General features: G+C 39.7%; 1 pseudogene across 1 annotated transcript; it reads right to left on the reverse strand.

The window, feature by feature from the left end:
- Nucleotides 1-5,244: 5,244 nt before the first annotated feature.
- LOC308408355 (TBC1 domain family member 2A-like) lies at nucleotides 5,245-8,075 on the reverse strand (annotated as a pseudogene). The gene is made up of 7 exons: nucleotides 8,040-8,075; nucleotides 7,566-7,766; nucleotides 7,000-7,213; nucleotides 6,792-6,912; nucleotides 6,522-6,707; nucleotides 5,776-5,897; nucleotides 5,245-5,446 (listed from the first exon to the last, which is right to left on the reverse strand). The product of its transcript is annotated as a TBC1 domain family member 2A-like (transcript).
- Between the last annotated feature and the right edge of the window lie 6,606 nt (nucleotides 8,076-14,681).

Below are 14,681 nucleotides of genomic sequence, written 5' to 3' on the forward strand. Positions count from 1 at the left end.
TTCTCTCCTCTAGCCCTTTCCTTTAAGCTCTTCTTTACATCCCCCCACCCCCACCTTTTCTTTTTTCTTAATAATATAACAATAAAAACAATTGGCTGCATTTTAAATGTGTCAGATCAATGTCTTTATTCAAGAATACAAGAAATGGTAATAGCTGCATGTGTGTTTGTGTGTGTGCATAATATGCATACTTTACTTGTTGGATCCAAATCCCACAAGGAATCAAATAAAACAAGAAGACAAATTATCCTTTCAAAAAAACAGAGATTGTGGATGCGTCTGGCTTTCATAACTGGATGCAGGATAATACTTAGGCACTGGAAGTCATCCAGCCCCTGTTCTCTCAGGGAATGGACTGAACAAATGTCTAAGATGGCATCATATGAACGGGTTATGTACAGAATTAAGGGGAGAGAAGACATTTTTGAGCAGGTCTGGGGTCCTTTTTTGGTGTACATCGACAATGTCTCCTAGATATTATGATAAATGTTCTTTTGGGGGGGGGTTCATGTGTCATTGGTATTTTTGTTGTTGTCTTTTTTTTTTTTTTTTTTTTTACTTTGAAAGTCAGTAGAGGGAAGAAATTGTCTTAATGTCATCAGTGGTCAAGGTTATGTTTTGTTTTTAGGCACCTGGGTGTTTTGCCCCCATTACTTTTGTTTTTGCTGATGTTTCCCAGGAGGCGGTATATCATTTTGTTTCTCCTGGGTTTTTTTTGTTTTGTTTTGTTTTGTTTTGTTTTTTTGTTTGTTTGTTTGTCTGTTTGTCTGTTTGTCTTAGTTACTGTTAGTCCTTATTTGTTGGTTGTTGTTAAGAAACGGACAGAGAACTGACAGTATGATTATTCCAGTTGTATATTTGTTAACGTTTCTGTCCATCCAAAATATGAATAAAAAAAAACAAAAAAAAAACAAGAAGACAAACAAAAACAAAACAAAAATATATTTCTCTCCCTTCCCAGGTCAGGTTCACAAAAGCATTGCAGCTCTTTATTCCTCTTGTACAGCTCCAGAGTCTGTCAGCCAAAAAGAAACTACTGAGGTTCCAACACCCAGTGTTTCTGTAAACACAGATGAAAATGAACAGTCATCCACATCTAAAAGATTTGTAGATTCGAGGGACCGGTATAATACATCTAGTACATCTTTGTTTAAACCTCAGAACACAAAAAGGGAACAAACCATTGTATACAGATTTAAAAGTGCGCAAAGCAACGAACAGTCACCCTCTGAAACAGCTGAGGTTATCACAACCATTGTTTCTGTAAATACACAGGAACAGTCACCCACCTCAAAAAGATTAGTATATTCAAGGGACCAGTGTATCTACTCTGGTCAAAAGAATCCATGCTTCGTACTGATGTCCACAATTCTTTTTTATTCCTCTCACAATCATGGAGCACCGTGAAAACTAGAAACGAGTAAAATAATATCAATAGCACATATGACATCCATCTCAGCCACTTATTTCTTTTCACAAGATGCACAAGTGCTTAACAAATAACAGCATAATGTTTTTACCGTGTACGCCTTGTAAAACCAGTAGTAGAAAAGTTGTAGGTTCGTGCTCTTGTGGGGGAGACGTATGTTATCCACCACCTCGATAGCTAGCCGAGAGTTCGAGGGTCACTAGAGCCGCCGAGAACGCATGAACTACTTACGGTAGGACGTTTTGCCAAAGTAAGACGTTTTGTCAGAACACCGAGTCCTCAGGAGGATGCAGCCCATGAATTTGGACACGATCTCAGATGCACTTCTGGTGTTGTCATGGCAACCCACACAAACATTTCAGCGTCAGCTACAATGAGGCGGAGCCCTTACTGAAACACTGAGCTCAGGTAGAGTGAAAGACAACATTTTTCCGCATCCAAAACAGCAGCGCTGTTCCTGTGACCTCTAGTAAAGCCTCTACTTGGGAAAAGGGAGTCTTTCATCAAAGCATCCTGCAGAAGTTGAATAAAAATATGCAAATGTTTAAATGATGCAACTTAATGAAGGCTGACAGCAGTTGTACTATTTTACATTGCAGCGAACAGGGGTGACCATTATTTTCAACGTTTTTACAGCATTTTTCACATTGAAAGTGAAATAATATAAATAATGTCTCAATTAAATTGCGTTAATATTTAAAAATACAAAAACTACAGCTTTGTTCACAAGCCAATAAAAATGTACTTGGGCCAGTGTTAAATGAAAATAACACTTATTCAGCACCTGGTTGTTGCGGCTGCATCAGGACACCAGATGTTCAGCCTCCATCCTGTAGGCAGACTTATCCCCGTCTGAGAGGAGTCCAATAATGGTGGTGTCATCTGCAAGCTTAATTAATTTGACAGACTGGTGGTTGGAGGTGCGGCAGTTGGTGTACAGGGAGAAGGGCATAGAAGAAAGAACACAGCCCTGAGGGGAGCTCGTGCTGATGGTCCGGGAGTCCAAGACATTCTTCCCCAGCCTCACTGGTTGCTTCCTGTCCGTCAGGAAGTCAGTGATCCACCGGCAGATGGGATCAGGCACATTCATCTGGGAAAGCAATCCGTGAAGAAGGCCTGAAAGGATGGTGTTGAAGGTAGAGCTGAAGTCCACAAACAGGATCCTAGCATAGATTCTGCAGGACAAAGTGTAGGGCCATGTTGATGGCATCGTCTACAGACCTGTTGGCTCTGTATGCAAACTGCAGGGGGTCCAGGAGGGGGGCCGTGAGGGTCTTAAGATAGGAGAGAACCAGGCGCTCAAAAGACTTCCTGACCAGATGTCAGAGCCACAGGTCTGTAGTCTTTTCGTCCAGTGATCTTTGGCTTCTTGAAAGCTATATATGATATAAAAATTATATAAAAACTGTTAATCAGCAAAAGAAATGATATCATAGTTCTTATAAAGAAAGCCTCTATCAATCAAACACCAGCAGTGTAGCAATGTTGTTCACTTACACTGTATATAAAACACTGATTTTGGCTACATCCAGTTTTTACTGTATTATAAACATTTTTTACCATGAAGAGTAAAGTGTTTGGCATTTTTGTCATTGTTATTGAGCTCAGAGATCAGGCCCAGCCCAGTATCTACCTGGTTATGAGCAAGGAGCTGGAGGTGATAACTCAACAATAACCAGGCCATGCATGCATGGATGGATGCATGGATGGATCAGTTTGTAGGCTGTGTGTGGTCAGCAGCAGGCTGCTGGGTGTGGACCAAGAGGGAAAGCCCAGCATGTGAAACCCATCAGCAGAAGGCCAGAACAAAGGTGCACAGACAAACGCAGCCCAGACACTCAGGCAGGACGAGTAAAATAAATGGCAGCAAACACAGTATGATGTGGTAAAATGTGCTTTCTTTCACAAACAGATAGCACAAACAAGAATCACAAGAATCTCCTTTGTGGTTCTTGTTTTTCTTTTGAGTACATTAATAAAAAGTTGAAATAAAGTGGCAATAAAATTCATGCACTGAAGACCACACGAAACCCTAATTCACCCTACTACCTGTTGCCTTCACATTCCATTTGCATCCCTTGTCCACAGAATCAAAAATGACCCTTCTTCGCTAAAGATCGAACATAAAGCAATTGCATTTTAAATGGAAGCCCATTTTGCATTAAGAAACACTATCAGCAATCAGAAATTGTGTATATCAGAGTTCTCTGTTTTTACTGTCCTGAAAACTGCATTCATTCAGTGGATGCGGTTAGGTTCAAAACAACGTAATATAAGAGGGCAACCAATTCAATCTAAGAGGGATCCAATTTTTATCCATTCATGTACCAGCTACTGGCTTTTTGCTGTTATGTTCTCATATCGCGTGAGAGTTTATTTGCCAGGTGTCAGAAGTCTAATAATGAATAAAGTTCAGGATATGCTTAAAAACTCACCTCAGTATAGCCGTCATCAGAAGGAAGTGCGCTTCACTGACTCATCAACTTGTCTCAGGCTTTCCACAAAGTTTCACAGTTGACCTTAAAGTAAGATGCTGCAAGCTTACCTTGCAGTGTATTCCTTTTCAAGGTCTAAAGACCTTAAAGTGCGCTATAGATTGAAGTGATTTGAACTGACAACAGGGCTAATTCAGCACTTCAAGTTAACATCAATAAAAGTTTTTAAATTTATTCTGATTTCCGTTTGTTTTCATTGCCTGTGCTATCTGTTATTTAGTTCAAATTGTGGGTAGATAATGCTGTGCTGTCATGTGACCTGTTCTCTCATGTGTGCCTTTCTCGTTTTGTATGTATTTCTCGTTTGTTATTTATTCCTATTTTATTCCTGCAATTGGTATGGAATTCATTTTTTTTAATTGATCAGTGTTTTGAAATTAGATGTGATGAAGATGTGACCTTAATTTACAAAATCAACATCATGTTGGATTCAATGAGACATGAAACTAGTGCATGAAACAGGTCTCAGTAAATGTTCTCATAGACTGCAATACACTGCCCCCTGCTGGTCATTATAAAGTCTGCAGATGTCATTTGACATGAATGTCATATTTGTGAAACAAAATAAAGGACTCTGTAAAATAAATGAAAATCAAATATTTATATACAGAATATTTATGTACAAATGCTGAAAAAGACATTTGAACAAGATGCACACCCAGTAAAAAAAAAAAAAAAAAAGAAAAGTCAGTTTTATCATGTGACTATCATGCTGTCATTTCTGCACAATGCACTTTACACCAGATCAAAATAAAACACTGTGAGGTCGTTCTAACCGGAAGCCCAGAGAGCTTCGACAATGCAGCACAATGCCCTGAAGCATCAGCATCAAAATATACTTCAAGTACCAAAAAGTACTCATTGTGCAGAATGCCCTATTTTTGAATAGCTGGACATTTTAATTACTTTATCACCAGCTGTGACTACAGCTGATAATCAACCATGTTTCATAGGGATGTGACTACATTTAGAAATGTCACGCATTTTTAGGTATAAAGCAAAAGATGCAATGAAATAAATAAGCTATCACATATTAATCCAAATGAATTCACTGAAATACATCTGCACATTTCTGCAGCCTGACTTATTACACACGTGAACACAGTACACATTTGTTTACTGCAAGCTTGTTTCAGAGATGTGATGCAGTTAAATCTGTATGCGTCTGTTTCCTTGTAGTGTTAGTAGAGATGGTGAACCTGACACAATCCTGTGTTTGGTGTGAAGGAAACCAGTTAACAGCCGGTTTAGTGAAATTCTCTTGAACTCATGGAAAACTCATCGTCGTCTCGAAGTGAGCAGCTGAAGCGTCCCGTGTGATCAGAGGTCCTCGTCGTCCTCGCTCACCATGACGTCGAGCTCTTTGTCTTTCCGTACGACGCTCTCGGTGATGAACTCCTTGTGCTGCTCCTCCAGCTCACGCAGCTCCGCCTGCAGGCGCTCCAGGTGGAGCACTCGCCGGTTCCTCAGCAGCCGGCTGGGGAATGGGTTCATGTCGTTGAAGGCGATGCTGGTCAGCTTCCTGCATGGACACACGCAGGTGGAAAGGACTCGATCACCAACACAGAGGAACTGGAAACTGATCAGCTTGAGTGTTTCTGTTTTATGCTGCTTGATACTTCAGGTACTGCAGTTTGAGCAGGAAATACTGGACTGACTGGACCACATGTATCCGAGAGCTGCAGATACTTAAAAATCTTTAAATCGTTGTTACTGTGATCAGGGAAATTTAAACTTCTCACAAAATTTCAGTAAAAAGGGTTTGAAGCTCAAAGATTCAACAGCTACATCCGCTACACTTCTGAGAGTGTAACAGCTCGTAGATTAAGGCGGGTGGAGGCGAGTGCGTACCTGGCATTGGAGACGGTCTTTGTGAAGAAGCGTAGGTACTGGTAGATCTCCACGCTGTCGTGAATCTTCAGGATGTCGTCCTCTTTGTATTTGAACAGAGCCAGAGTGTATCTGAAGATCACCTGCAGCACAGACACGCATTTCATAACAGGACACTCACGCCACACAATTAATTGGAAACTTTGAGGAGGTGAGTCATAAAATTACTCTTTCAGTTGTGGTGCAGTTGGGCCCTTTACTCATTACAGCTCTGATCGATTTCCAATAAGCCACTTGGTTCCTCAGTTGCCAGATAATATTAACTTACTTGGTAGTTGAGCTTTAAGTTTAAATTAAACTTTTGGGTTGGATCTACGTGGCTGAAGCTGTTGTCAGCATTTATCCCTGTGTGGTATATATTTCTGTGTCTGAACTGTGATTTTATTTCCTGAGACAAACGATGTAAAAGCTGTGCTGCATTTGTCACATTGCAGAAACAAGCCCAAAGCCATTGTCCCGCTCATCGTCTGGATTTACGCTGCTTGTGGTAGACTGTGAGGTCGTTACTAGAATGATCTGCTTTCCCACTCCTATTTCATGTCACATGACAGTTCCCCATGCTTAGTAAACAATGTCTTATTACTCCTAAAATGTAAATAAAGACATCTAAAGGTGAAAACAAAATCATTTTTGTTTCCATGGACACTACTGTGGTGCATTCAAGTGTTGTCTGCATTTCTGTCATGGTGTGTTCGGGTGTATGGTACCTTGGTACCCTCATACAGGAAGGCGTCCCACAGAGGCATCAGGATGTCGCTGGGCAGACTCTCCACAAAAACCACCAGGAACCAGTTGAAGGTGACCAGAGAGACGTCAATGTTGTGATCCTCAAAGTGAGATGCCAGGCGAGGAAGCTTCTCCGCCATGAAGTCCTTCAGCACGCGCTGGTCCGCCTGAGCACAAAGACTCACAGAGATCAGCCTCACTGATCACTAAAACAGATCACAGCAGGCAAGCAGGTGAGTGTGTCTGCTGACCTGAGAGGCCACCAGATTCTTGGTGTAGTAGTCCTGAGGCATGATGGCTTCCACCACTGCCACCAGACACCAGAAGGCGTCTTCGTCACTTTGGAGGACCAGCAGAGCGAGGGCCGCTAACCTGTGGACATTGATGGAAGGTGAGGTTCTGCCTGGAAGGCGGGTCCACATAAGAACTCAGATATAAAATTTATACTTTTATTCTGACCTGTTGAGTACCTGGCAGTAGCCAATGGCAGGGTTATGCCCGGAGAAGGCCAGAAGGATGCGGCGGAGCTGCTGGAGGGCAGGGCTGAAGGGTGGGGCTGGAGGGCGGGGCTGGACGGCGAGGAGAAGTGCTGATTGGTCGTCAGGGTTCGGTGAAGGTCCAGCTGGACCTGCCTGGAGGCAGGATTAGGAGCTGTCCGACTCTTCTCACACAGCTGGAAACAGAACAGGATTACTGAGTGCTCGCCAGCATTCCCAACAGGAAGGAGGAGGAGCCACCTGTGCTCAGGTGCGGATAAAGCACTCTGTTGGCAGAGGTATGAAAATGCGCAGTAAAATCTAACGTGCATAGCTAACTTCATCAACGACATTTTGGGAGGAATAATCACACATCAGCCTTCGGCCATTTTTTGATGAACGCATACGCCCCCTAGAGCGCGCTAACTTTATTAACAGCCACACAAATGTAAAGCACACATCAAACATAAATAAACCATTTGACTGTCTCCATAATTGAGAGAATTTTCTCTTCTTATTTCAACACACTCTCTCTCTCTACAGCTGTACCTGCTGATAGCGTTGCGTGTGGCACTCTTGGCTTGTCAAAGTTCTGGCTCGGACCAAACAGCGCCACACTCTCTGCCGATACTCCCGAGGGACGCCTTCACGCACCAGAATTTTGAGCTCAGGTGAGATGATGAAGTCATCGTCGGACCTGCCTGCAAGGTACTGAGCCCAGCGGCTCAGCAGGGGGTGCTCCAGACCCTCCTACAGAGACAATGATGTATGATATAAAAAGAGGATAACCATTATCTGTTAAGCATTATGTTACAATTTAACATAATGTAAAATTGTAACATTGTAAACATAATGTTACAATTTTAATCCGTATTAATATCATAGGGAGATTAATATCCCTACAATATTAAGCATCAGACTTTATCAAATTTTCTAAAAACTTTTTTTGTTGGATAGTGTAGCGCAGCTGGATAGTGTAGTGGTAATACTACATATCTTTGGAGTCGCACGTTCGATTCCCACCCAGTATCCAGTAAGGGTCCTGGCTAGACCCCTCATGCTAACCAAAAATCCCTGGAATGGTGCGGCTATGTCTGCAGTCTCTCCGCTTAAATTTAGAGCTTGCTTGTTTGTTAAATGTATTATTTACTGTTTTTAGTTTACTCCATGACGGGGCTGGATATCGGGCGTCCTGCACCACCCATCCGGTCTGGAGCATAGCGAAACCATTTCTGCACTGTTTGAACGAAGGTAAACTCAGAAACTGCCCCCACCTGCTGAGTCAGGCCATCTAAGACAACAAAAAACCCCAAAAACAAACAAACAAAAAAACAGTAAAAAAGAGGGGTTCAATTAGAGTTCAAATATGAATAACCTCTCGCCAAAAGTCTTTAACAGCTAGAAAGCTGGCAAACTACTAAGCTGATCAACATGAAAGGCACAAGGTGGAAATCAGCAAACTGCTGCCTCACTTTGTTCACCTGTGCTCTATATTTCATGGTCCGGTTGGCTGCAGGACCAAACATTTGGCCTTACACCTTATTTCTTTATGTTTTGCTTCCAAGGTGCCAGACTTGTAGGTAACTTTTTACACTGACATGACCTCAGCAATAGTTTCCAGTCTTTCAACTTCCTTGGGCTTTGGCTGCTTTTTTACTCATTTTCAGTCCAGTCCTTCTACCTGACCATTTTCAGAGAACTCTAAGGAGCTTGGGGGGAAAAAGCAACCGGACTTCTTTAACTTTTTTGAAGACGTTTCGCTTCTCATCCCAGAAGCTTTTTCAGTTCATTGAAGCCTCATAAGAAAGTGACACAATGACATTTAGATAATAAAACTCGCCAAAAATGCACCTTAAGAGCACTGTCTCTTTAAATACCCTCTTTTGCTTGGTCTGCTCCTTATTTTTTCTCATTTTTTCTTACTTTGGAGGACCAGCAGAGCGAGGGCCGCTAACCTGTGGACATTCATGGAAGGTGACGTTGTGTCTGGAAGGCGGGTCCACATAAGAACTCAGATATAATATTTATATTTTTGTTCTAACCTGTTGAGTCCCTGGCAGCAGCCAATGGCAAGGTTGTGCCAGCCAGCAGGATGCTGCTGAAGGGCGGGGCTGGAGTCTGAAAGTAAGAGCTCGTTTAGACTCTATTCTGTGAACAGGCTTGCTCCCACGAATATGTGAATTCATCTGTAAAAGAGTTTAACTCTAATGCACCTGTTCCTCCTGCTCCCTGCTGCAGGGCGGCCTGTTGGACTACGAATGCCAGTGCGGAGCTAAGAAGATCAAAGAGGAGCTGTTGTTCTTGAACCTGCCAAAGTGAGTAACCTCAAATCGGTCCCCAAAGGCCTCAAACCACCACAGTTCAGTCGGTGTCAGTTTTGTTCATGTCATGTCCTCCTTGCGTCTTCCTTTGAGCCTCTCCTCTTTGTCTCATCTCTTTCAGTGTGCTGATCCTCCAGCTGAAGTGGTTTACGTTCACTCCATCGTTCACCGTGGAGAAGAAGAACAGCCCCATTGTTCTGACACAGCAGCTGGTGATCAGCCAGGACACAGCCTTTACTGAAGAGGTAAGGGAAAAGGCACACCGTTCATTTCAAGTATGGATGGAGCCCATTTCTAAGCTAACGGGTGGTGCCGCTGCCCTCTCCCAGTAAACTGCTCGCTATTTGTTGGTCAGCGTGATCAGTCGTTTGGGCTCCTCAGCTTACAGCGGTGAGTGGGTGCTTTCAGACACATGTGCTGAATGCAGGTCAGCTTTGAAAGTTTATGAGACGTTAATAAGTGCGCCTTCTCCTCTCAGGACATTACGTCTGTGACGGCGTTCACCAGATGAGCGGAAGAGACGACGTCACAGACAGCCGGCTCACGTACGATGACGAGTTGGTCTGCCAGACCACGTGTGAGTCTGTGTGTGAGCAGCGGCAGAGAACAGCTTACCTGCTATTCTATAAAAGACAGGTGACGTCTCCCAGCAAACAGTCAGCATGTCTGTGCAAATATTCAGTGTAACTTGTAGAAAAACCCTCACACTCAGTTTATTTGTGTTTTTCTTTTTCTATTTCTTACTTTCTTTGCCGCACTAGAAAGGCAGCAGAGTCGGGACTCAGATCTGCAGCAACACCTTCATTGTTATTGTTATTATTGTTGTTAGTACTGTTGTTGTTATGATTGATATTGTTACTGTTATGATCAGTTTTATTATTATTATTATCATTATTAATTTTTTAATACATTTGTTTATCTTTATTATTATTAGTAGTAATGTTGTTGTTTATGTTGTTATTGTTATTATTATTACTGGTATTTTTGACATTATTATTATTATTTTGTTGTTATTGTCATTATTAGTAGAAGTAGTATTAGTTATATCATTTTTATATCAGCCTGGAGTGAACAACATGAAAGCATGGATCCATCCTCCCTCACATTCACAATTCAGGCTGCTGGTGTAATCGTGCGGGGGATATTTTCCTGGTACACTTTGGGACCTTTAAATGCTACAGTCTGAGTATTGTTATGACCACAGTGTACCCTCTTCTGATGGCTGAAACTAAAAGGGGGTCCAGTACCGGTTCCGGTACCAGGCCTACTGACAATTTAACATAATGTAAAATGGTAACATCGTAAACATAATGTTACAATTTAACACAATGTAAATGGTAACATTGTAAACAGAATGTTACCATTTAACATAATGTAAAATGGTAACATTGTAAACAGAATGTTACCATTTAACACAATGTGAAATGGTAACATTGTAAACAGAATGTTACCATTTAACACAATGTGAAATGGTAACATTGTAAACAGAATGTTACCATTTAACATAATGTAAAATGGTAACATTGTAAACAGAATGTTACCATTTAACACAATGTGAAATGGTAACATTGTAAACAGAATGTTACCATTTAACATAATGTAAAATGGTAACATTGTAAACAGAATGTTACCATTTAACATAATGTAAAATGGTAACATTGTAAACAGAATGTTACCATTTAACACAATGTAAAATGGTAACATTGTAAACAGAATGTTACCATTTAACACAATGTAAAATGGTAACATTGTAAACAGAATGTTACCATTTAACATAATGTGAAATGGTAACATTGTAAACAGAATGTTGCCATTTAACATTATGTTAAATATAACTAACGGATTTACTTTACCAAATGGACCATCCCGGCCTTGCCGTATTGGTCTATTTGATTCACCTTTGTTTTTATTGTTTATTTTATTTTCACTTGCTACACATAGGACAGACATGACTGGGGGAAAGAAAGGGGAGAAAGAAAGAGGGAAAGAAAAACAGCAGGGAAGAGGAATGGTGATAAAGGGCAAAAAACAAAAACCAACAAAACAAACAGACAAAAAATATATATATCAGTCACTTCAACTCAAAGAAGTCCAGACGCTTTTCTTTCCAAGCTCCTTTGACTGACTGTTAGGACAACTTATTTATTGCAAGCATGCAGTACAAGAATAACTCGATGTTTCTGACTTTGCATTACGAATTGTTTACCCACTGACAAACATTTCAAATGAAATTAAATTAAAAAACAATTTGTGGTAACCTGATTTTAATTCAAAAAGAATCATTAACAACACTTCTTGTAATGGTGTCAAAATCAGCCCAACTTTTATTTTCAAATGCAAAAAGTAAAAGAAAATGAGCCAACATACTGGACACATATAATTGTCAATATAATTGTTTATAAACAATTATACTGTCATCATTGTTACAGATATGGAAACTTTATTAACAATTTGTCCAAGTAAAAAAATGCCCTGCTAATTGTTGGGGTTTTCTCTCCTCTAGCCCTTTCCTTTAAGCTCTTCTTTACATCCCCCCACCCCCACCTTTTCTTTTTTCTTAATAATATAACAATAAAAACAATTGGCTGCATTTTAAATGTGTCAGATCAATGTCTTTATTCAAGAATACAAGAAATGGTAATAGCTGCATGTGTGTTTGTGTGTGTGCATAATATGCATACTTTACTTGTTGGATCCAAATCCCACAAGGAATAAAATAAAACAAGAAGACAAATTATCCTTTCAAAAAAACAGAGATTGTGGATGCGTCTGGCTTTCATAAGTGGATGCAGGATAATACTTAGGCACTGGAAGTCATCCAGCCCCTGTTCTCTCAGGGAATGGACTGAACAAATGTCTAAGATGGCATCATATGAACGGGTTATGTACAGAATTAAGGGGAGAGAAGACATTTTTGAGCAGGTCTGGGGTCCTTTTTTGGTGTACATCGACAATGTCTCCTAGATATTATGATAAATGTTCTTTTGGGGGGGGTTTCATGTGTCATTGGTATTTTTGTTGTTGTCTTTTTTTTTTTTTTTTTTTTTTTTTACTTTGAAAGTCAGTAGAGGGAAGAAATTGTCTTAATGTCATCAGTGGTCAAGGTTATGTTTTGTTTTTAGGCACCTGGGTGTTTTGCCCCCATTACTTTTGTTTTTGCTGATGTTTCCCAGGAGGCGGTATATCATTTTGTTTCTCCTGGGTTTTTTTTTTTGTTTTTTTTTTTTTGTTTGTTTGTTTGTTTGTCTGTTTGTCTTAGTTACTGTTAGTCCTTATTTGTTGGTTGTTGTTAAGAAACGGACAGAGAACTGACAGTATGATTATTCCAGTTGTATATTTGTTAACGTTTCTGTCCATCCAAAATATGAATAAAAAAAAAACAAAAAAAAAAAACAAGAAGACAAACAAAATTTGTTGGTCAGCGTGATCAGTCGTTTGGGATCCTCAGCTTACAGCGGTGAGTGGGTGCTTTCAGACACATGTGCTGAATGCAGGTCAGCTTTGAAAGTTTATGAGACGTTAATAAGTGCGCCTTCTCCTCTCAGGACATTACGTCTGTGACGGCGTTCACCAGATGAGCGGAAGAGACGACGTCACAGACAGCCGGCTCACGTACGATGACGAGTTGGTCTGCCAGACCACGGGTGAGTCTGTGTGTGAGCAGCGGCAGAGAACAGCTTACCTGCTATTCTATAAAAGACAGGTGACGTCTCCCAGCAAACAGTCAGCATGTCTGTGCAAATATTCAGTGTAACTTGTAGAAAAACCCTCACACTCAGTTTATTTGTGTTTTTCTTTTTCTATTTCTTACTTTCTTTGCCGCACTAGAAAGGCAGCAGAGTCGGGACTCAGATCTGCAGCAACACCTTCATTGTTATTGTTATTATTGTTGTTAGTACTGTTGTTGTTATGATTGATATTGTTACTGTTATGATCAGTTTTATTATTATTATCATTATTAATTTTTTAATACATTTGTTTATCTTTATTATTATTAGTAGTAATGTTGTTGTTTATGTTGTTATTGTTATTATTATTACTGGTATTTTTGACATTATTATTATTATTTTGTTGTTATTGTCATTATTAGTAGAAGTAGTATTAGTTATATCATTTTTATATCAGCCTGGAGTGAACAACATGAAAGCATGGATCCATCCTCCCTCACATTCACAATTCAGGCTGCTGGTGTAATCGTGCGGGGGATATTTTCCTGGTACACTTTGGGACCTTTAAATGCTACAGTCTGAGTATTGTTATGACCACAGTGTACCCTCTTCTGATGGCTGAAACTAAAAGGGGGTCCAGTACCGGTTCCGGTACCAGGCCTACTGACAATTTAACATAATGTAAAATGGTAACATCGTAAACATAATGTTACAATTTAACATAATGTAAATGGTAACATTGTAAACAGAATGTTACCATTTAACATAATGTAAAATGGTAACATTGTAAACAGAATGTTACCATTTAACACAATGTGAAATGGTAACATTGTAAACAGAATGTTACCATTTAACACAATGTAAAATGGTAACATTGTAAACAGAATGTTACCATTTAACACAATGTAAAATGGTAACATTGTAAACAGAATGTTACCATTTAACACAATGTGAAATGGTAACATTGTAAACAGAATGTTACCATTTAACATAATGTAAAATGGTAACATTGTAAACAGAATGTTACCATTTAACATAATGTAAAATGGTAACATTGTAAACAGAATGTTACCATTTAACATAATGTAAAATGGTAACATTGTAAACATAATGTTACCATTTAACATAATGTAAATGGTAACATTGTAAACATAATGTTACCATTTAACATAATGTAAAATGGTAACATTGTAAACAGAATGTTACCATTTAACACAATGTGAAATGGTAACATTGTAAACAGAATGTTACCATTTAACATAATGTAAAATGGTAACATTGTAAACAGAATGTTACCATTTAACATAATGTTAAATGGTAACATTGTAAACAGAATGTTACCATTTAACACAATGTAAAATGGTAACATTGTAAACAGAATGTTACCATTTAACATAATGTGAAATGGTAACATTGTAAACAGAATGTTGCCATTTAACATTATGTTAAATATAACTAACGGATTTACTTTACCAAATGGACCATCCCGGCCTTGCCGTATTGGTCTATTTGATTCACCTTTGTTTTTATTGTTTATTTTATTTTCACTTGCTACACATAGGACAGACATGACTGGGGGAAAGAAAGGGGAGAAAGAAAGAGGGAAAGAAAAACAGCAGGGAAGAGGAATGGTGATAAAGGGCAAAAAACAAAAACCAACAAAACAAACAGACAAA

This window comes from Rhamphochromis sp. 'chilingali' (genome assembly GCF_963969265.1).
Source record: "Rhamphochromis sp. 'chilingali' genome assembly, chromosome: 13".
In the NCBI taxonomy this organism is placed as follows: domain Eukaryota; kingdom Metazoa; phylum Chordata; class Actinopteri; order Cichliformes; family Cichlidae; genus Rhamphochromis; species Rhamphochromis sp. 'chilingali'.